This window comes from Carassius gibelio, chromosome A8, assembly GCF_023724105.1.
Source record: "Carassius gibelio isolate Cgi1373 ecotype wild population from Czech Republic chromosome A8, carGib1.2-hapl.c, whole genome shotgun sequence".
Lineage (NCBI taxonomy): Eukaryota > Metazoa > Chordata > Actinopteri > Cypriniformes > Cyprinidae > Carassius > Carassius gibelio.
The window spans coordinates 5,460,366-5,481,851 of NC_068378.1; the positions used below are offsets into that span (position 1 = coordinate 5,460,366).

At 38.9% G+C, this 21,486-nt stretch overlaps 1 pseudogene; it reads right to left on the reverse strand.

The window, feature by feature from the left end:
* Positions 1–79: 79 nt before the first annotated feature.
* LOC128018104 (ras and EF-hand domain-containing protein-like) lies at positions 80–20,032 on the reverse strand (annotated as a pseudogene).
* Positions 20,033–21,486: the final 1,454 nt, after the last annotated feature.

Consider the following 21,486-nt stretch of genomic DNA (forward strand, 5'->3'; position numbering starts at 1 on the left):
ACTTTTGTTTCATTGCACTAAGCTGAAGAAAGTTTTCATGTAATAAATAAAGGCAAGGTACAGCATACTGAGGGTCTATTCACTCCATCTGTAATGAATAAACATCTGTAATAAAGAAGCGGTGAAATTCAGGGCTGTTAAAGGCAACACATGACACACAGTGATGTGCTTCAACAACTAACTAAAAATCTTTTGGGGTTGAATTTGGGGGCTGGGATCCTGTGGTATCTTACCTCTCCTGTCCAGCCGTGTCCCATAACTGCAACACTGTTGGTGTCACAGTGTCTGGGTTGTGTTCCCTGGGTTTCCACTAGATGTCCTCCTTTCCCACGGTGTCTGTCACTTTATGAACTGTCTGTTCCCTTATTTGGTCACCTTCCTCCTTGTTTGGGTTAAATTGATTATTCCCCACCTGTCTCCAGTTCCCTCATTACCTTCTGTGAATTTATACCCGGTCTGTCTGTGTATGTGTCACGGAGTCCTTGTCTAATGTCTTGTCATTCTGTAGTCTTGATCCTGCCTTGTATTTTGTCTGTTCGTGTTTATTTGGATTCTCTGGTTTTGACCCTGCCTGGACAGTTTAGCCTTTTGCATTGCCCCTTAATAAATGTCTTACCTGCACTTGGATCTCTCCGTGTTTCCTGTATCACCGAATGTGACAGTTGGGACACCGTCCACCACCAAGGTTAACATCTGAAAATCAACCCCTGTAAGGAAACAGACACACAAGATTTCACAATCTCTGTGACCGTTAGAGATTATATTCAAGTGTGGTAAAGTGTTTGAAAAGTCTTACCCAGTGTGGCGCTATTGTTGCCTTTGAACTCGAAGGAGGAAACTAGACTTTCCCACTGCAGCGTCTCCCGCCAGCACAATCCTGTAAGCATTCTCCAAAGGAGGCTGAGTCACTGCTAACACATCCTGCGCTCACTGCACACACACACTTGGGCTTTAGAACCGAGATTTGATTTCAGGATGCCGTGGGTCAAATTTAAGGCTTCATGATACTTCTGGCAGGTGAATCCAGTACCTCTGTGAAGATGGCAGAGAGGCATTTCTTTCCTGAAGCATTAACGTCGCTTTCCTGAGCAGGCTGTGATGGAGTCCAGCTCAGAACGGATTCACGTTCCGACCCGATCACAGCCTCTTCTCGTATTTCCAGAACCTGTGAGAGCACACAGCTTACTTTAAAATATTAGCATGAGTCTCTCTGATAAAGAAATGACAGCATGTTAAGTACACTGAGAGAAGCCTTTGAATTATTAATTACCTGTTCATATTAGTCTTTTTTTTTATTCTCAAGAAGATTTTATTCTTCAGTGTAAAAAAACAAAAAAAACATATTCATTATGTAAAAAAAGTGATCAAATAATCACAATCGCTCATAACAATTACCTAAAGAAAGTCAATGACTGCTGCTAATGAAGATCTACTGTCACAACAGTGTGAGACTCTTTTTTTAATTCATTACAGATCATGTTTATTGCTTGTCAGGGATACATTTGAACTGTATAAAGTGGACCAGGAATGCATAGACAACTACTATTATTTTTCTTCACTAAGACTCTCTGGCCTTATGAAAAAGAATTACACTTAATTATGCTAAATATGCATTTATTGTGAATTTAATCATTTTTTGTTCATTAAATTACACAAATTTGTCTTTGTTTTTATATTATTTTTATGTGACTAACAAACTAAAGCACATGTAAAGTACTTATTATAATTTTAATGTGTTATTTGATATTTCTTTTGAATTTACAAGTACTAATTTCAATGTAATCTTTATGAATAATTACAAATATAGTTAAATATGTACATGACATACAAGTTTGGATAGCAATGACATTAAAAGTATATTTTAGTTGCTTGTCAGTACATTCAGCAGTACACGTTTCAACAGACAATAGAACTGTCCGAAAACATTATATTCAATTGAAACTTAAGAAAATTATTTTAAAGTATATCATTTCCTTAATAAGTGTTCTTTTTAAAAATTCTGCTAAAGTGTACATCTTATTCACAAAGGTGTAAAATGTTCTAAATTAAATGAAAAGTGTAACTGAAAGAAAGTGACCTTGTCTGTAGTGTTTGGTTGGTTGGTCTGATTTACTGATATCATACCTCTGTATCTGATGTGTCTCCAGACACAGTGGTGTTGCTGTTCGCTGCTTGCTCAGGACTCGGGCACCAAGTTCTCTCATGCTCGTAATCGTAGCCATTATTGGAGCGCAGGGTGGACATGCCGTTGTCCACGGAGCTGTCGGGAAGACTGTCCTCCTCACAGCTGCGTCTGCGCATGGGGTCACACAGGGCCAAACCCAAACTGATCAAAGTCCTCGTCCACGCACGTGTTGCAGCACCTATGGATGTGTCAGTGGGTCAACATCACTAGAAACTAGATTCGCATGTCCTTAAGGGAATAGTTGTGCATTAGTTTTAGGATTTAGTTCTGTATATATAAATGAAACATTTTTTTTTGTTGTTGTTGATTGTCAGAATCAATGCTGTCTTTGCCATGTAAAGGATGTTATCAGACCAATCGTAATTCAGTATGCAGATATTACAATGACCTCGTCACTGTCAATTTAGAAAAGCATGCATTCTACCAACTGATTTTCTATATTTCGAACTTCTATATTAAATACAATATATTTCTCAAAGAACCTATCTCAAAATGGCTTAGAAGCTGCGTTAAATACAAAACAAACTATCTGAAGGCATATTTGGTGTTTGGTAGCAGAGGTTTCATGAAGTGCTGTGTGTGATCAACTCACCTCGATCTGTCTCTCCAGGTTCACTCTGAGAAGCACTTCATAAGAGCCTCATCTATGTACAAACACACAGATCGACATATTTAGGATGAACCTAAACATTAACCTTAGGGTTAACCTTAACATATAGGATCAAGGTATCTAAAATATGGCCATGCAGAATAAGGCATTAACATGTGCTTAACAAGTACTGATAAACAGCCAGTATTCTTGAAATATGCGTGATAATAATCAACGAGTTAATTGTCAGAATTGGTCCCTATTCTAAAGTGTTACCAATTTCAGCTTTTTTACTGTTTGAATCTGTCATAGCTTTCATTGGTTTCACTTAATGTCCTCAGGTTGATGATTAGTAATTAAATATTTGCGAAACCTGACAAAATTGTTCATGCAGGGAAATTGACATGCTACTGACATGACACATTTAGCTGGGATTGTTAGAAGAGACAGTATAGGTTACTTCAAAATACATATTTGATAGGCTTTTTAGAAATTCCTGGTCTGAAGATCTGAATCCCAAGGTTTATCACATATTGTATCAATAACTAAGTCAACTGTGACACACACACACACACACACACACACACACAGTCCGTACCATTCAAAGTTGATGCTTTGGTCTGTGAGATCACTCTTAAGAGAGTCCAGCTCACTCTGCAAGAACGCAATGTTAGTGTGGGACTCCAAAAGCTCCTGTTTCAACTTCTGGTTTTATTGAAACACTTGATATAATATCATACACAATTTCAGTGGTCTAGGCTACGGATTCAAAAAGAAGCCATACCAGCAAAAGTCTGATACTCCTGTTTTGGTTTTCAATCTAAAATAATACAAAGAAATATATATTTTTAAATAGCACTTTATACAATACAAATTGTTTCAAAGCCGCTTCAGTAATAAGTAACAAGAAAACAGTAATAAACAAGAGAAATAACCAACCTGGGGGGTATTCCAGAAAGCAGGTTATGTGACATACCCGGGTATGTTTAAGAGTAAGTAAGTGGATAACCTCAACTTTGGGTTCCAAAAACAGAGGTAACTTTCAGGGTATGTTAGTAGTCATAGCAACTCACTCTCTAAATTTAACCTGCTCCGGAGCAGGTTATGTTCCAGGGTTAGTTCACTACAGCGAGCCTTCAATCGGGTGACAGATTATTACAATATGTAATGTAGCCTATTTTATTTATATATATATATATATATATATATATATATATATATATATATATATATATATATATATATATATATATATATATATATGATATGTTAATGAGGAAGCGCTAATATAAGTAATATTCTAATATGATTATTTATTTTATTGGCATATATAAGAGTTATCTATAAATTATGTATTAAGAGGTATGCATAAATTATAAAACAATATGACAAGGTAATGTTTCACTTATATATATTTATATATTTTATTAAAGGGGGGGTGAAATGCTCGTTTTCACTCAATATCCTGTTAATCTTGAGTACCTATAGAGTAGTTCTGCATCCTTCATAACTCCAAAAAGTATTTAGTTTTATTATATTCATAAGAGAAAGATAGTCTTTACCGATTTTTCCCGGAAAAACACGACCGGCTGGAGGCGTGACGTGTGGGCGGAGCTAAAGAATCACAAGCGCGAGTAGGCTTTTGCGTTGAGAGCGTTTGGAAGCTGTGAAAGCTGTGAAGGCTGAAACTGAACGAGAGCAGCAGCAGCAAGGACTCGCTCCTAGCGGGGCTCGAACCCGGGTCTCCGATGGGAGGCGGACGCACTAACAAGGAGGCAGAGATATTTTAAGCAGTTTTACTCACCGCCTGTGGTTCCAACACACAATCGTGACCCTTTTTCGTTGGGATTGCATCATCCTTAAGAAATAAACGATGTGCAAATCCGGCGTCAAACTGGGCTTTGTTTGTAAAACAATCATTTTAGAAAAGCAGGGAACAAACACAAACACTTGCACAACTCCGTTGATGCTCTGTAAAAATAAACTCCATTAACTGGTCCCTTAATGCTGTTTCTCTTTTGGTAATCTGTGCAGGGTTGTCTTGCCCTGGCAACCAAAAACACACTCCTTTTGTGACATTTCGTGACGCTCTCGCTCTGATCAGTGAATGTCTGTGCTCTCAGTGCTCTGCTATACGGGAGAAATACTCCTTCAAACTTAATTTTTGAAACTTTTGAATCCAACTCTTTAACAATGTAAAAAACTCAGTATGCATGAAATAGCATTTCACCCCCCCTTTAATTACATGTTATATCTCACACATGGAGTGGTATTTTCTATAATGTCTGAATTCTAAATCAAAATACATATCTGATATGACTTTATGTATAATTAGCATAAAACAAATAATACAATTTACATTCTCAAGGATTGGGAAAAAAAATTAAATGATTGCACAGCCATCAGTAAGGTGGCGATATGCACTAAGCTCCTGTAACTCCTTAGAGTTACAAATGATCTGCTCTTATCATCTGATCGTGGGTGTATCTCTCTATTAGTTTTATTGGATCTTAGTGCTGCGTTTGACACAATTGACCACAACATTCTTTTGCATAGACTTGAACACTTTGTTGGCATCAGTGGAAGTGCATTAGCATGGTTTAAATCGTACTTATATGACCGCCATCAGTTCGTAGCAGTGAATGAAGATGTATCATATCGATCACAAGTGCAGTATGGAGTACCTCAAGGCTCAGTACTAGGGCCGCTACTCTTCACGCTTTATATGTTACCCTTGGGAGATATCATCAGGAAACATGGTGTTAGTTTTCACTGTTATGCTGATGATACACAGCTCTATATTTCCTCGCAGCCTGGTGAAACACACCAATTTGAAAAATTAATGGAATGCATAGTCAATATAAAAAATTGGATGACGAGTAATTTCTTACTGCTAAATTCAGAAAAAACAGAGGTGTTAATCATAGGGCCTAAAAACTCTGCTTATAATAAACTAGAACACTGTCTAAGACTTGATGGTTGCTCTGTCAATTCTTCGTCATCAGTTAGGAACCTAGGTGTGCTACTTGATCGCAATCTTTCCTTAGAAAACCACGTTTCTAGCATTTGTAAAACTGCATTTTTCCATCTCAAAAATATATCTAAATTACGGCCTATGCTCTCAATGTCAAATGCAGAAATGTTAATCCATGCATTTATGACTTCAAGGTTAGACTATTGTAATGCTTTATTGGGTGGTTGTTCTGCACGCTTAGTAAACAAACTACAGCTAGTCCAAAATGCAGCAGCAAGAGTTCTTACTAGAACCAGGAAGTATGACCATATTAGCCCGGTCCTGTCCACACTGCACTGGCTCCCTATCAAACATCGTATAGATTTTAAAATATTGCTTATTACTTATAAAGCCCTGAATGGTTTAGCACCTCAGTATTTGAATGAGCTCCTTTTACATTATACTCCTCTACGTCCGCTACGTTCTCAAAACTCAGGCAATTTGATAATACCTAGAATATCAAAATCAACTGCGGGCGGCAGATCCTTTTCCTATTTGGCGCCTAAACTCTGGAATAACCTACCTAACATTGTTCGGGAGGCAGACACACTCTTGCAGTTTAAATCTAGATTAAAGACCCATCTCTTTAACCTGGCATACACATAACATACTAATATGCTTTTAATATCCAAATCCGTTAAAGGATTTTTAGGCTGCATTAATTAGGTAAACCGGAACCGGAAACACTTCACATAACACCGTACTTTCTACATCATTAGAAGAATGGCATCTACGCTAATATTTGTCTGTTTCTCTCTTGTTCCGAGGTCACCGTGGCCACGAGATCCAGTCTGTGTCCAGATCAGAGGGTCACTGCAGTCACCCGGATCCAGTACGTATCCAGACCAGATGGTGGATCAGCACCTAGAAAGGACCTCTACTGCCCTGAAAGACAGCGGAGACCAGGACAACTAGAGCCCCAGATACAGATCCCCTGTAAAGACCTTGTCTCAGAGGAGCACCAGGACAAGACCACAGGAAACAGATGATTCTTCTGCACAATCTGACTTTGCTGCAGCCTGGAATTGAACTACTGGTTTTCGTCTGGTCAGAGGAGAACTGACCCCCCAACTGAGCCTGGTTTCTCCCAAGGTTTTTTTCTCCATTCTGTCACCGATGGAGTTTCGGTTCCTTGCCGCTGTCGCCTCTGGCTTGCTTAGTTGGGGTCACTTCATCTACAGCGATATCATTGACTTGATTGCGAATAAAAACAGACACTATTTCAACTGAACAGAGATGACATAACTGAATTCAATGATGAACTGCCTTTAACTATAATTTTGCATTATTGAGACACTGTTTTCCTAATGAATGTTGTTCAGTGCTTTGACGCAATGTATTTTGTTTAAAGCACTATATAAATAAAGGTGATTGATTGATTGATAAGCAGGTAAACAACTAATGAACAAAAGAAGAAGAAAGAAACAGCTTGGCGTGCTTTTTCTTAGCGTCCGTTTCTATAGTGACTCGTCGATTCGTTGCTCTGTTGAGAATGTCTTGAGTCTTAACCAGGACCATACTCTGAGCTGAATGAACTAACTCCCGGACGTGTTTTTGGAACCACATACCTCGAGTAAGCAAGGTTTGGGGTTAAGCAACCGAGAGTTCAGGGTTTAGTTCACGGTAAGTTAACCCTGCTTTCTGGAATACACCCCTGGCCTCATAAAAATACGTACCTCTGTGTATGTACTCTTCTCTTTTTACGAACCTTACTGCACGTTTCGCCGCAGTTTTTAAAGAGAAGTGTCCATTGAGTGGCTCTAAATACTGGTTCAATACGTGAACCCTGGCATGTTTTTATTACGCTGATATACTGTAGGTACGTATTGCTGTGTTTTTATTATGTTGCTTTTGGTATGTAATGCAGGGGTCAAAAAAAAGTTGTCACAAAACTGATAGAAAAACACATTTGTTGATGCAACCGTTTCATTTCAACTTCCTTCTATGCAGATTTGAACTGTTTTGTCAAACTGTGTTAAAGGATTCAAACCGTTGCTCCTCGTTTCTCAAGTACATCTCCGTACTCTGTGAGCTACTGAACAAACCTATCGTCTATGAAAACTCATAGATATGAAGCTGGATATGTGCAATGCTAATGCCCAAAATCATCCGTTTAAAAATATTTTTTATTTTTCTATTACATTGAGATAGGTATGTATTGCTGTGTTTTTATTACGTTGCTTCTATCCATTATATCCATCAAGTAATTGTGCAAAAATAAGGCTTTCTTAATCGAAACGCTGTAGATTTGTGTGAAAATGAATGAAAGGTGTTAAAGTTTTACTGCCTCTACTGTTCATTCATTTTAGTAACCGCAGTAATATGTACTTATGGGTACATATCTCGCTAAAAATTACCCCAGGTACATTTGTGCCATGAGACCAAGACTTACTACTTAGTAGAAAATAGCAACATTCATCAATTCTGAAATAAATTCAGTTTTAGCTTTAAAGAAGCTTTACAGAAAGTATGGCTTCATTATTTAGCCTTAATTTAGTTCAGTGTTCAATTTAGTTGAATAAGCGTCAATGTTGCAAGTTCATCAATTATCAAATAAATCAGAGCTCTACAGAAAACAATAGTGTCCTTATATAGCTCCAATCTATTCAAGTTTTGTTCTCATTTGACAGTATGAGTGCAGTCAAATCAAAGTTTATATCTCTAAATTTGTATAAGCTCATTGTTATTATGAATTTGGGTACCTTTTCTGCCCTAACTGAAAGTGAAATGAGATTTCAGTGTGGGTGCAACAAGCTTCCTTATTGTTGCCATTAGTTTTGTAAAACTCAAGTGAACAGTGTTGTTGTGGTCAACTGACAGGTTGAAAGTAGTCTGTTAGATCTGGATTGTTAGATAAAGAGAACAACACTGCAGAGTGATTGTATTTAATCTGTATGACAGAATTTAATATCTGGGTGAAGTATTCATTTAAATTAACCTTTTAACCTTTTTAAGTTCTGAAAAAATATATAAAATGTAAGATGATTTCTGGGTGTCCCTCGTGCATTGACACATAATAGTAACTCCCAAAACGCAGCAGTATGTGTGTTCAAGGCCAAAAATGTTTTATATAGATAACAAAAATACTCCAAAAATACTCCTTCCGGATTGTCACAAGTTTCGGAAAGTTTTTTTCCGAGTATGGCTCTGTGTGATGTTAGATGGAGCGGAATTTCCTTATATGGGTCCTAAGGGCACGTCTGCCGGAAGAGCGCACGCTCCCATATAGCAGAGCACTGAGAGCACAACAGACATTCACTAGGGGTGTAACGATACGCGTATTCGTATTGAATCGTTCAACGAAATTTATCTGCCAATTTATTTTTTTTGCTGTATCTAAAACGTACCGAACCGAACCGAACCGTGACACCAGTGAATCGTATCGAACCGAACTGTGAATTTTGTGAACCGTTACACCCCTAACATTCACTGATCAGAGCGAGAGCGTCGCGAAATGTCACAAAAGGAGTGTGTTTTTGGTTGCCAGGGCAAGACAACCCTGCACAGATTACAAAAAGAGAAACAGCATTAAGGGACCAGTGGATATAGTTTATTTTTACAGAGCATCAGCGGAGTTGTGCAAGTGTTTTTATTTGTTCCCTGCATTTCGAAGATGCTTGTTTTACAAACAAGGCCCAGTTTGACGCCGGATTTGTACATCTTTTATTTCTTAAGGATAATGCAGTCCCAACGAAAAAGGGTCACGATCGTGTGTTGGAACCGCATGCGGTGAGTAAAACTGCTTCAAATATCTCTGTGTTGTTAACTTAGCTATCGGCGTGTAAGCACATCAAGTAAACAACATGCGATGTTGTCATCAAACTGCACTTTCCAAATGTACAGCTTAAAAAAAAAACTTAGTCATTTTCCAAAACCGCTAAGCAAAAATAGTCGTCTCAGCACTTGTATGGGAGGTCGAATCGAAGGTCAAGACGGCGAAGGGGTAACGCCTCCGCCCGGATGCCCACCGAATCGTTTGTTTGTGCCGGAAGAGTTACGGTCCGAGGTTATTCAGTGGGGCCACTGCTCTAATGTTGCCTGTCATCTAGGGATAAGCCGAAGCAAGGGTTTAGTTAAGCCACGATTCTGGTGGCCACTTATTGCTCGCGACGTTCACGATTTAGTTTTGCTCAGCCTGTGCCAGTGGTAAGTCATCTAACCGACTTCCAGATAGGCTTCTTCAACCGCTGTCTGTCCCTTTGAGACCCTGGTCACATATCGCTCTAGATTTTGTTACCGCCCTCCCGCCCTCTAATGGCATGACGATCGTTTTGACCTTAGTGGACTGGTTCTCAAAGGCGTCACATTTCATTCCCTTGCCCAAATTACCTACAGCCAAGGAGACAGCGGTCACTGTCATTGATCATGTCTTTTCCAACTGGTAGACGTGGTTTTTGACAGGGGATCCCAATTTATATCAAAATTTTGGAAATAATTTATTTTGCTAATTGTTAGGAGCGACGGTTAGTCTGTCTTCGGGTTATCACCCTCAGAGTAACGGGCAATCTGAGCGAGCCAACCAGGATTTAGACAGAACGTTGCGATGTTTAGTCTCCAAGAATCCTTCTTCCTGGAGCCAACAACTCTCTATGGTGGAGTACACTAACAACTCTTTACCAGTGTCAGCCACGGGCCTCTCTCCGTTTCAGAGTAGCTTAGGTTACCAGCCACCTGTTTTTCCTAGTCTGGAGTCTGAAGTCGCGGTCCCCTCTGCTCATGTGTTTGTCCAGAGGTGCAACCGCACCTTGACCAAAGCCCGCGAGACTCTGCTCCAGATGAGGAAGAGCACTAAGTCCAAGGCTGATCGCCACCGGTCGCAGCCTCCCGTATACGTCGTGGGTCAAAAAGTGTGGCTTTTTACTAACATTCAGTGCCGCTCTGTTTCCAATAAATTAGCTCCCAAATTTACTGGCCCATTTCTGGTCACCAAGATCATTAGTCCGGTGACAGTCCACCTCAAACTACCTCCAGCATACAGGAGGATTCATCCCACCTTCCATGTGTCCAAAATTAAGCCCGTGTTTGATTCACGTATTAATCCACCTACCCCGGTTCCCCCACCACCGCGTCTCGTAGATGGGGAGCCAACTTATTCAGTAAATCGGATTCTGGACTCGAGACGGAGGGGACAAGGATTCCAGTACTTGGTGGACTTCGAAGGTTACGGTCCGGAGGAGAGGAGTTGGGTATCTGCAAAGGACATAATGGATCACTCCCTTATTGAATACTACCAGCAGGTAGGCCCTTCTGGGAACTCCATGAGGCATTCCTAGAGGGGGGGGGGGGGGGTGGGGGTACTGTCACGGTTGGTAAACCATGATCTCTGGGTTTTTCACTATGTGGGTGAGGTCTGTGTGTTACGCGTCAGCAGTGATTGTGGGCGTCTCCGCTAATTGTCATCAGCAACAGCTGTCACTCATTACTCATCCCTTTATATTGGTCTGTCTAGCGTCTTGTGTTTGTCAGAGCGTTGTTTTAGTGTTACTCGTCTGTAACAGGAGATGTTTTGCTCTCTTGTGTGTTTCTGCGTTTTGGATATCCGTGTCACCCCGGAACCCCGTCCACTCATCGCATATCACCATCGGATCATAACTTACCTCTCGGCTCGCTTCCCCGCAGTTCCTGTGTCACCCTTTCCTGCTGCCAACTCATCACCGCCCTTCGGATCCTTCACTCAACTGCATCTTCCTTGACTGTGTATCCCCGGCCAATTATCATCTATCTTTCCATCTTTATGTATTGTGTCATTCATATAATTAAACATTCATTACTCACACTTGCTTCCTGCCACTCCTTTCACCCAGTCGTTACAGTATGTGAAAAATAATGCAATTTTTGAACATTAAACCATGCTAACATATTCTGTTACACTCAATACACAAAATAAGGAGCTTGGAAAATAGCATCAAATGAACCTTTAATGGCCCAGAAATCAACACAATGAGCTGAAGAAACTGTAAATGTAGCATCACATTTCATCTTCAAAGAACCATATGCGGTATATTACTTACAAATTATAGCCCATTACTTAATATTGAGAGATGTTCATATCATACATAATCTATTACTTTACACAAATTAAGGCAATTTTTTAAAGACAATTTTTTGTTTACTTTTAAATTACTTTTACCCAACTCGTTATCACTTTGATTTGAATTGGACCATTTTGACATAAAATATGAAGAAAAGAGAATTGATTCCATTCTTTGTTATCAACAAGATGAAGTGCATCAGGGTTTTCCAAAACGGGGAAGTAGCCTGTTGATTTGATATATATATATATATATATATATATATATATATATATATATATATATATATATATATATATCAAATCAACAGGCTACTTCCCCGTTATATATATATATATATATATATATAGTACTTTGCAAAACTCTTACCACTAGCCACTAGTATTTTCACCAAAAAATAAAAAAGGGTTTTAAGTTATTTCTATGTTTTGCTATACTGTGTCAGTAGGAAATATCAGCTTACATTTTCAAATATTCATTTTGCCATTAAATGTAATAATCCAGTGAGACAAGGAATCTGACATCAGCCAGTGCTCCACACAGAGATCTGATCTCATCATCATCCAGTCTGTTTGGAATAACATGAAGAAACAGAACAGTGTTTGTGTGTGTGTGTGTGTGTGTGAATATGTATAAACCACAGGGGATATGCATGTCTTATAATAATCTTGTACAGAAGTATTATTTAAAGGGGAAAAAATAATTTCTGGAAATATCTTCTAATTAGAAATTGTGTTTCCACAGAAGTCCAGTACACACAGAAACCATATTTTGGACTTCATAACACTGCCTCATCCCCAACAAAAAGCCTCTGTATTTTACAGGATAACCAACCATGTGCTCAGCAATGACTGCATTAATTTAAAGACAATATGGAAAAAGGACATTGGGCTTGTAATCGGGGACAAAGAGTGGAAAATAATTTGGTCAAATACAGGTAAATTTGGTAAGGAATCTGATTACATAATCCAGATTACATGTAATCGGTTACTACCATAGAGCAACTCTAGAACCCTAAACAACCAAAAATGGTTCTTGATACAAAGATGTTGCAAGGAATTTCTGAAGAAATCCTGAAGATTTGAAATCAACCCAGTTTCTAAACTCTTGTATGGAAAGTACAGTGAAGAAACCATGGTGGCCACATGAGTATATATCTATGTATATATGAGCATGAGTTTGTGTTCCTCTTTACAGCAAGTGCCAGATGATCCATTTCTGTGTTCAGGTTTCGGATGTCTTCGGTGAAACTGAGAAGAACTCTTTCATACTGAGGGACAATTCTGGGCTCCGTCAAACTGATGTTATGGTATAGGGTTGATACCTGGTCAATCCTACACACATGAAAACAACACCAAGCCATTCAAACACTGGTCCATTAATGTTGATAAGAACAGAAACACGATTAAATAAAACTGGGTTCATCCTATGGACAATCATGTGTCAACAGACATCATTCAATTAAATGGGGTTTAGTACATCACTAGTAACTGAAAAAAGATGGTGCCAGGTTGTGAATAACTGCATGTGTTGGAGTCTCTTGAGTGATGACTTTGCTGTTCTCTTTTATGAAGTAGCACTTGTGTCATAGAATGCTATGGAAGATACTGATAGTCTATAACTAATCAATGTTCTGTCGACTTGAGCGTGACATGCCGTTATGTGTCTCGTGTCAAGCCTCTGGCTAGGATCACCTCAACCGACCTGTCATGAGATACATCAAACTTCATCTGAAGGAGGACCGACATCAACCAAACGAAAGCTAAAGGTCTCATGACCTGATGGATTAAAAAGTTGGGAAATGAAAACACATGGGGAGATTTCATGATTGAATGATCCTCAAGAACACCAACACCATCACATATCCAGAACATCCCAAGAAAGAAAATTAGCAAAAACAAAGATTATTTAGGGAAATCATTTCACGTATTTCTGCACAGACTGATAACCAGAACTAGGCCAGATATATGTAGTTATTGTTACAAGGTATACTGTAATTCTACCTTTCTTTCTTTTCTTTTTTTTTTTTTACATGTGAGCCACACTGACCTTTCAACCTAAATTATGCAGATGTGTTCAAATATTTTAGCTCAGAGTTTTTGTCAAGTACAGAAGAGCTGCTTCCTCATCATACACTTCTAAAAATAAAGCATGAAAAAAAAACCTTTTCATTAAACTATATATATATATAATCTGACTTTGCTGCAGTCTGGAATTGAACTACTGGTTTCGTCTGGTCAGAGGAGAACTGGCTCCCCAACTGAGCCTGGTTTCTCACAAGGTTTTTTTCTCCATTCTGTCACCGATGGAGTTTCGGTTCCAGGGGCGAGGATTACGCGGGGGACATGTCCCCCCACTTTTAATATCATGGAAATTCGTCCCCCCACTTTTTCAGTCAAATGTGTTCGCATAGAGGTCTTCAAGAGCTGGTGTGAATAAATATAGATTTAAACTCAAAGAGACAGGATAGTCTGCGCATGACCTGATATTTTATTCGGAACCAGAATGAAAACAGTTGTTTTGACAGAAAAACTGCAACTTTTGGAAACACGAAGACATTAATATACGATTGCGACAGTATATGGTTTTTCAAGTAATCTCCAGCAGGTGATAAATACAGTATACTAACAAAACAGTGCTAATTGACATAGATTTATTACAGTAGAATAAGTATATATAGAAACTATTCTGCCTTATTATGTGATAAGTGTTTGTAGTATATTTAAAAAAAAATCATTATTTTTGTTATTGTCAAGCAGTTATATATTTCTAAGCAAATTAAAAACTAGAAATTAGAGAATAATTAAAGTTGCCTATAGTATCCACTACCACAAATCTCTTCTGTTCACCAAGCCTGCATTTATTTGATCCAAAGTACAGCAAAACAGTAAACAGAAATATTTTTATTAGACTATCTAAAAAAGCTTCTATTTGAATATATTTCAAAATATCGAGATTTTAAAGCTTGCTAAATAAAAGTATTCATTTCTATAATTTATATTCCAAAAATATATATATTTTTGAATGATATACTGTATAATGTTGCAAAGGCATTTTATTTCACATAAATGCTGATCTTTGGATCCTTCTATTCATCAAATAATGCTGATTTTTTTTTTTTTTTACACATGTTTTAAATATCGATAATCAGCAAATCAGCATATTAGAATGGTTTGATTTCTAAAGGATGTGACACTACTGGACTAATGATGCTGAACATTTACCTTTGATCACAGGAATAAATTACATTTTAAAATATATTCAAATAGAAAATAGTATTTTAAATAGTAAAAACTTTGAAAACTTTTGCTGTACTTTGGATCAAATAAATGCAGGCTTGGTGAGCAGAAGAGACTTCTTTAAAAACATTAAAAATCTTACTGTTCAAGAACTGTTGACTGGTAGGCTATAGATTACAGAAATGTTCTATTATAATGTTTTATATTATATTGTAGTGTGTGTGTGTGTGTGTGTGTGTGTGTATATTCATTTCTGTCCCCCTCACTTCTGAAAAGATGGCAACGCCCCTGTTCGGTTCCTTGCCGCTGTCGCCTCTGGCTTGCTTAGTTGGTGACACTTCATCTACAGCGATATCATTGACTTGATTGTAAATAAATGCAGAGACACTATTTAAACTGAACAGAGATGACATCACTGAATTCAATGATGAACTGCCTTTAACTGTCATTTTGCATTATTGACACTGTTTTCCTAATGAATGTTGTTCAGTTGCTTTGACGCAATGTATTTTGTTTAAAGCGCTATATAAATAAAGTTGACTTGACTTGATTAACAGATTTTGTCCAACTCAAAATCATAATCAACTGGAATTTTATGAATATTCATATTCAAAATCTTATTCATTTCTTTTGTTAGATAGATAATGAATGTAATTATTAAGAATTATTGCCTTCATAAAAACAGCTAAAGGCAAGGGCAGTAAATGTCCTGATGGGATAAAAGTCAGGAATATTATTAAAAAAAGTCATATGTAATAATAATATTAAAGTTTAACTTAGTTTTAAGTTTATGTTGGGATCCTAATAAATCATTCCCATTTGGAACTTGAAAGATAAATTTAAGTGCATTTTTAAATGGAGTTGTGTCAACATTTCTTCACGCATTTCTTCAGGATTTTGTTGACTAGGGAAAGCTGACAGCTTCTGCACAGACAGCCAGGTTTTTTACCTGGGGATGAGTGTGAGCTGATCTCCCAGGTGGGATTTAAACTCGTCCCAGGTGGCAGAGGAACAATCCCCGGCGGCGGCGTGTTTGCTGCTCATCTCCTCATCATCCCTCAACAAGTGTGACTCCTGAAACCCGTCCATGCTCCTCCAGATTGATCGTGTCATCTTTGTCAGTGTCAAGTCTGGAGAAAAGTGCATCCATCTTGGAGGATCACACGTGCAGCTCGGAACATATTCTGACAAACTCCCATTTCTTGATGCGTCCGGAGTGATGCACATCACAAGGTAAGGCAAAGCAAGGCATTTTATTTATATAGCACATTTCGTACACAATGGTAATTCAAAGTGCTTTACATTAAAGAATGTAAAATAATAATGAAGAAAAATAATAACAAGAATAAAACAAGCAATTTTAAAACTTTTCAAATTATTAAAATTAATTTAAAACAGTTAGAAAATGATTTTACAAGAAATAAAATAAAAGAACAGTGAAAATATAGTGCAATCAGTTTGGACATTGCACAGTGCTCATTCAATAAATGCACAGCTAAACAGATGAGTTTTAAGTCTAGATTTAAATGTGACTAGTGTTTTAGCACATCTGATCTCTTCTGGAAGCTGATTCCAACTGCGGGCAGCATAGTAACTCCCCTTGTTTTGTGTGAACCCTTGGTATTTCTAACTGACTCGATCCTAATGATCTGAGTGGTCTGTTAGGCTTATATTCAGTGAGCATATCTGAAATATATTTGATAATGACTTATATACGAGTAAAAGTACTTTAAATTCAATCCTAAATGTAACTGGAAGCCAGTGTAAGGACCTGAGGACTGGGGTGATATGCTCAGATTTTCTGGTTCTAGTCAGAATCCTGGCAGCAGCGTTCTGGATGAGCTGCAGCTGTCTAATGGTCTTCTTGTGAAGGCCGGTGAGGAGCCCATTACAATAGTCATCCTGCTGGTGATGAAGGCATGAACAAGTTTCTCCAAGTCTTGACTGGAAACAAAACATCTAATTCTTGCAATGTTTTTAGATGATAGTATGCTGATTTAGTTACTGCTTTGACATGACTACTGAAACTAAGGTCTGTCTCCAGAATCACACCAAGATTTCTGACTTGATTTTTTGTTGTTTGACCCCTAGATTCATTCTCCTTGAACACTTCATCTTTGTTTCCAAATGCAATGACTTCAGTTTTTTCCTTGTTTAACTGAAGAAAGCTCTGGCACATCCAACTATTAATTTCATCAATGCATTGGCAGAGTGAGTTAATTGGGCTGTAGTCATTTGGAGATAAGGCTAGGTAAATCTGGTTATCATCCGCATAGCTGCGATAGGCAATTTGGTTCTTTCTCATTATTTGACTTAGTGGGAGCATATACAGGCTAAACAAGAGCGGTGCAAGAATTGACCCTTGTGGGACTCCGCATGTCAAGGATGTCCAATTAGACTTATGCTCTCCTATACTCACATAATATCCTCTCCCTTCTAAGTATGACCTGAACCATTTGAGTACCATCCCAGAAAGCCCGACCCAGTTTTCCAGTCTCTCTAGTAGTATGTTATGTGACAGTGTCAAACACAGCACTGATATCTAGCAATACCAGCACCAATGTTTTGCCAGAGTCACAATTTAAGCGAATATCATTTATTATCTTAACGAGTGCTGTCTCTGTGCTGTGAGTGCTTGTTTGCATTGATAGCCATCTTTAAATAGAGCTGCAACACCCCCACCTCTCCTAACAGTCCTGCAGACACTCATGTAAGTGAAGTTAGGAGGGGCTGTTTCATTAAGGACTGTTGCATTGCAGCTGTCTTCAAGCCATGTTTCGTTAAGAAACATAAAATCCAGATTGTTTGTGGTTATAAAGTCATTGATTAGAAATGATTTATTTTTTAGTGAGCGAATGTTTAAAGATGCTAACTTGATGTCTGTGTTTTGTGTCTGTACATCAATTTTAGTTTGATGCATAATAGGCCGCAGATTAGATGAGTTTGCCCTTCGGCTTGAGATGGCCTTAGACTTTCTATCTCGTGATAAAACTGAAACAAAGAAAGCTACAGGCACACTGGGTTCCCGCTTGTTTTGTAGGCATTTGTGAATGTTACTGTTATTATAGCGGGGACCCGACACATATCACTGAGAGCTGCTATCAGTTGTTTTTGATTCACCTTCAGCAGATAGATGGTTTGGGCCCTGGCGTTGTAGCAGTGGTTGAAGAGCTCTCGCATGAGCAGGGACCACAGGCTTTGGTGGTTTTGGGGCCTGGCGTTTTTTGTTGATATCTGCGGGCTTGCAGCAAATGAGTGAGAGAGTTTAGTCCCAGCATACACCAATTCCTCCATTTTCTGTGAAAAGTACAGAAGTGAAGATGCTGGAGAAAGGGATAATGTGTCTGGTGAGATGAGCTGTGTCTCTGGTGTTTCCGGTGGCTGTGATGTATTGTCCTGGCTTCCCTGGCTGTTTTTCAGAAAGTCGTCCTTGGGTGCTGAATCTTGTAGCTTATTTTGTATATCACAGTCAGCCTGTGAGGAGCTCTGTGGGCAGGGCTCAGCAGGGATAGTGTCTATCAGCAGTGTTTGTTTTGGCTGTACGGTGTTATCAGTTTCCTTGTGGGAAATGTCAACCACATGATGACTCGGACCCGTGTGTGTGTGTGCTGAATGGATTGACATACTCTGCTGAAGGATGACTTAGGAAGAAGTAGATATTGTCCTTAAACACTCTAGCACCAAGTTTGTTTGGGAGGAGGCCATCCGGTTTAAACAATTGTCTATGGCCCCAGAAGAGATTGAAGTTGTCAATGAAATTCACTCTTTTTATATTACAAGATCTTTGTAGCCATGTGTTCAGCCCAAGCAACCATGAAAACATATTTGTTCCACGTGCTGGGAGTGGTCCACTGATGAACGACTGAACTTTGAGTCTTCGAAGTGTTTCAAAGAGTTCACTGAAGTCCTTCTTAATGAGTTCTGACTGCTCTTTCCGAATATCATTCTTTCCCACATGGATGATGATTCGATTTGCAGTCTTGTGCTTCATCAGAATGTTCTGAAGTTCCTTGTTCACATCAGAGACCGTTGCTTGAGGAAGGCAGCATGTTGTTGTAGTCCTGCTACGGATGTTTCTGATAACAGAGTCACCCACTATCAGAGTCCTTGGCTCGGCTGCGCTCTGAGCTGAAAGCCGCTGTCTGCTCGTCCTTGAGCGCCTGTTAGTAGCAGTGTTTGCTGCTGGCTGATCAGATCCATGTTTAAATACATTTGGGGATTCCTCACCCACATTTATTAATGCTTGAAATCTGTTTTCCAGATGTATAGGGGGTGGTAGAATACCAGTATTTACAAGCCTTGTCATAGTCGAATCTGGGGTAGAGGAAGCTACGGCAGCAATACGAGAAACTCGTGACAATCTGATGTCTCGTGTTCCTTTGGGTCTCGCTCCCTGTTTGTGCCATCGATTATTGTGATGATCAGTTTCGGCTTGTTCCTCTACGCTTGGTACAAACTGTTGAGATTCAGAAGATTCATGGGACTCACCGGCTGTATGCTGAGAGGGTCCATGATGACGGTCTGCTAAGTGTTCCGTCTGTTTTGGAAGTCCAGCAAGTAACTTTGTTTCAAGAATCACAATCCTTTGTAGAAGTTTGCAGCAGTTTATGCAACAAGTAGATCCAACAGGAGGCATTTTCTCTCTATTCTGTTTGAATGTAGGCAGTTGTTTTCCCGTCTCAGGAATGTAAGCTGCTGTGGCAGTGGGAGGCAAAGTTTTCTTTTTGTAGTATTATTCCAGTCCCAAAGAGTTTTTATTTTTAGCGTTTGTGACAAAAAAATCTGTTTTTTGAGCACTGTGTTGATCTGTTGATGTAGAAATCTTGGAAAAATCAGAAAAAATTACAGAAAAAGAAGCAAAGCACAGAGCAGTATGCTAGAACATCCGAACGGTAGCAAAGTCAGAAGCCGTTGGCACGGCTCACAGGCACGGAAGAGCGCATGGAGTCTCTCCTTCTGCACATCAGACCCCATGACTTATTATTTAGCAAACATTATGAGATTGACCTTGTGGTATCATGCTTACACTGGCTCTCTGAGTTCAGTGAGTGGATAAACGCCCTTTATACTAACTGTGTTAAGTAAACAAGCTCCTTCAACTTTTAAAGGCATTTAGTTTGCGGCGGCGCATCACAAGGCTACCTCAAAAACACCTAATATCAAATATTCTTTACAGTACAAGAAAACACACGTTTAGCATTCAGTTAGTTATTAGAAATCACACTAAAAGACTCTCAATGCAATGTTACAGAGCAAGCCTACCCAATTTTGACTTTCAATGAAAAAAGGTAGGCCTAGTCAAGTCACCTTTATTCATATAGCGCTTTCACTGTTGTCAAAAGTATTCACATTCATTACTCAAGTATTTTTCATGTTGAACAATTTGGGATGCACTAGGCTAGCTGTTTCAGCCGCATATGCCCATTGAATATGAACGCACTTTAGTACAACGCAAATACATTAAAGAACTAGAGATATGATTACTAGTTGCCTATAAGTATTGTAATGGGTCAAAATGTCAAACTTCAGAGGCATGTCATCAATAACCTAATGGAATGTAAATGTACATCCAAGCTTAGCTGCAGGAATCTGCGAGGGCAATGGACAAGAACACTGGTGTACCCGGTGACAAGCGAAAACTTTACAGTAGATAAGAAACCAACTGCTCCCTCGTGACCTTTTGTAAACTATGTTTATGACAAAGAACTGCACAGATACGAATATTCTAATAATCTATCGATAAACACCCACCTCGTGTCCTCTGTTTCTGTTTGAGTCCGCTCGTGGTCACAGATCGTGGGTACAGATTGAAGAGCCCGCTGAAAGACGGAGAGGAGAGCGGTCTGACACCGGTTTCATATGACATTTAAGCAGACTGACTCTGAGGTGATCGCGAATTTGTCTACAGTTTATTGAGCTAAAAGCTATAGCCCTGCTAAAAAAGCCTAGCGACGCCCCTGCTTCTTCTGTACATTTCGGAGAACCAGGACAAATATCTCAATCGATCGCTCAGGCATTTAAGAGGCACTGCAATGAGGCACTGAAATCTGTGTCCTTATTCGGTTCGGTGCATACCGGTTCCATACCCAACCCTACTTTTAAGAAATCTTTTTATCTTTTGTCCTTGCTGGAGTGTGATGTGATTTGTGTTATGTACAGGTGCAATGGATCCCGTTCAAAAAACCAATAGGGTGTCCGAATGTTATATGTTTATACTTCTCATCCAACCACAATCAAAGTCACTTCATCCGGATGGCACGATTTATCTGGATAGGTTTTTTTTTTTTTTTTATGATGACAAGTCGGAATGAAATCAAGCCGAAATGAAATAGCAGTAACAAACCTATTTTTAAAATGTAAGGAGTAGAAAGTACAGATACTTGTGTGAAAATGTAAGGAGTAAAAGTAAAAAGTCGGCTGAAAAATAA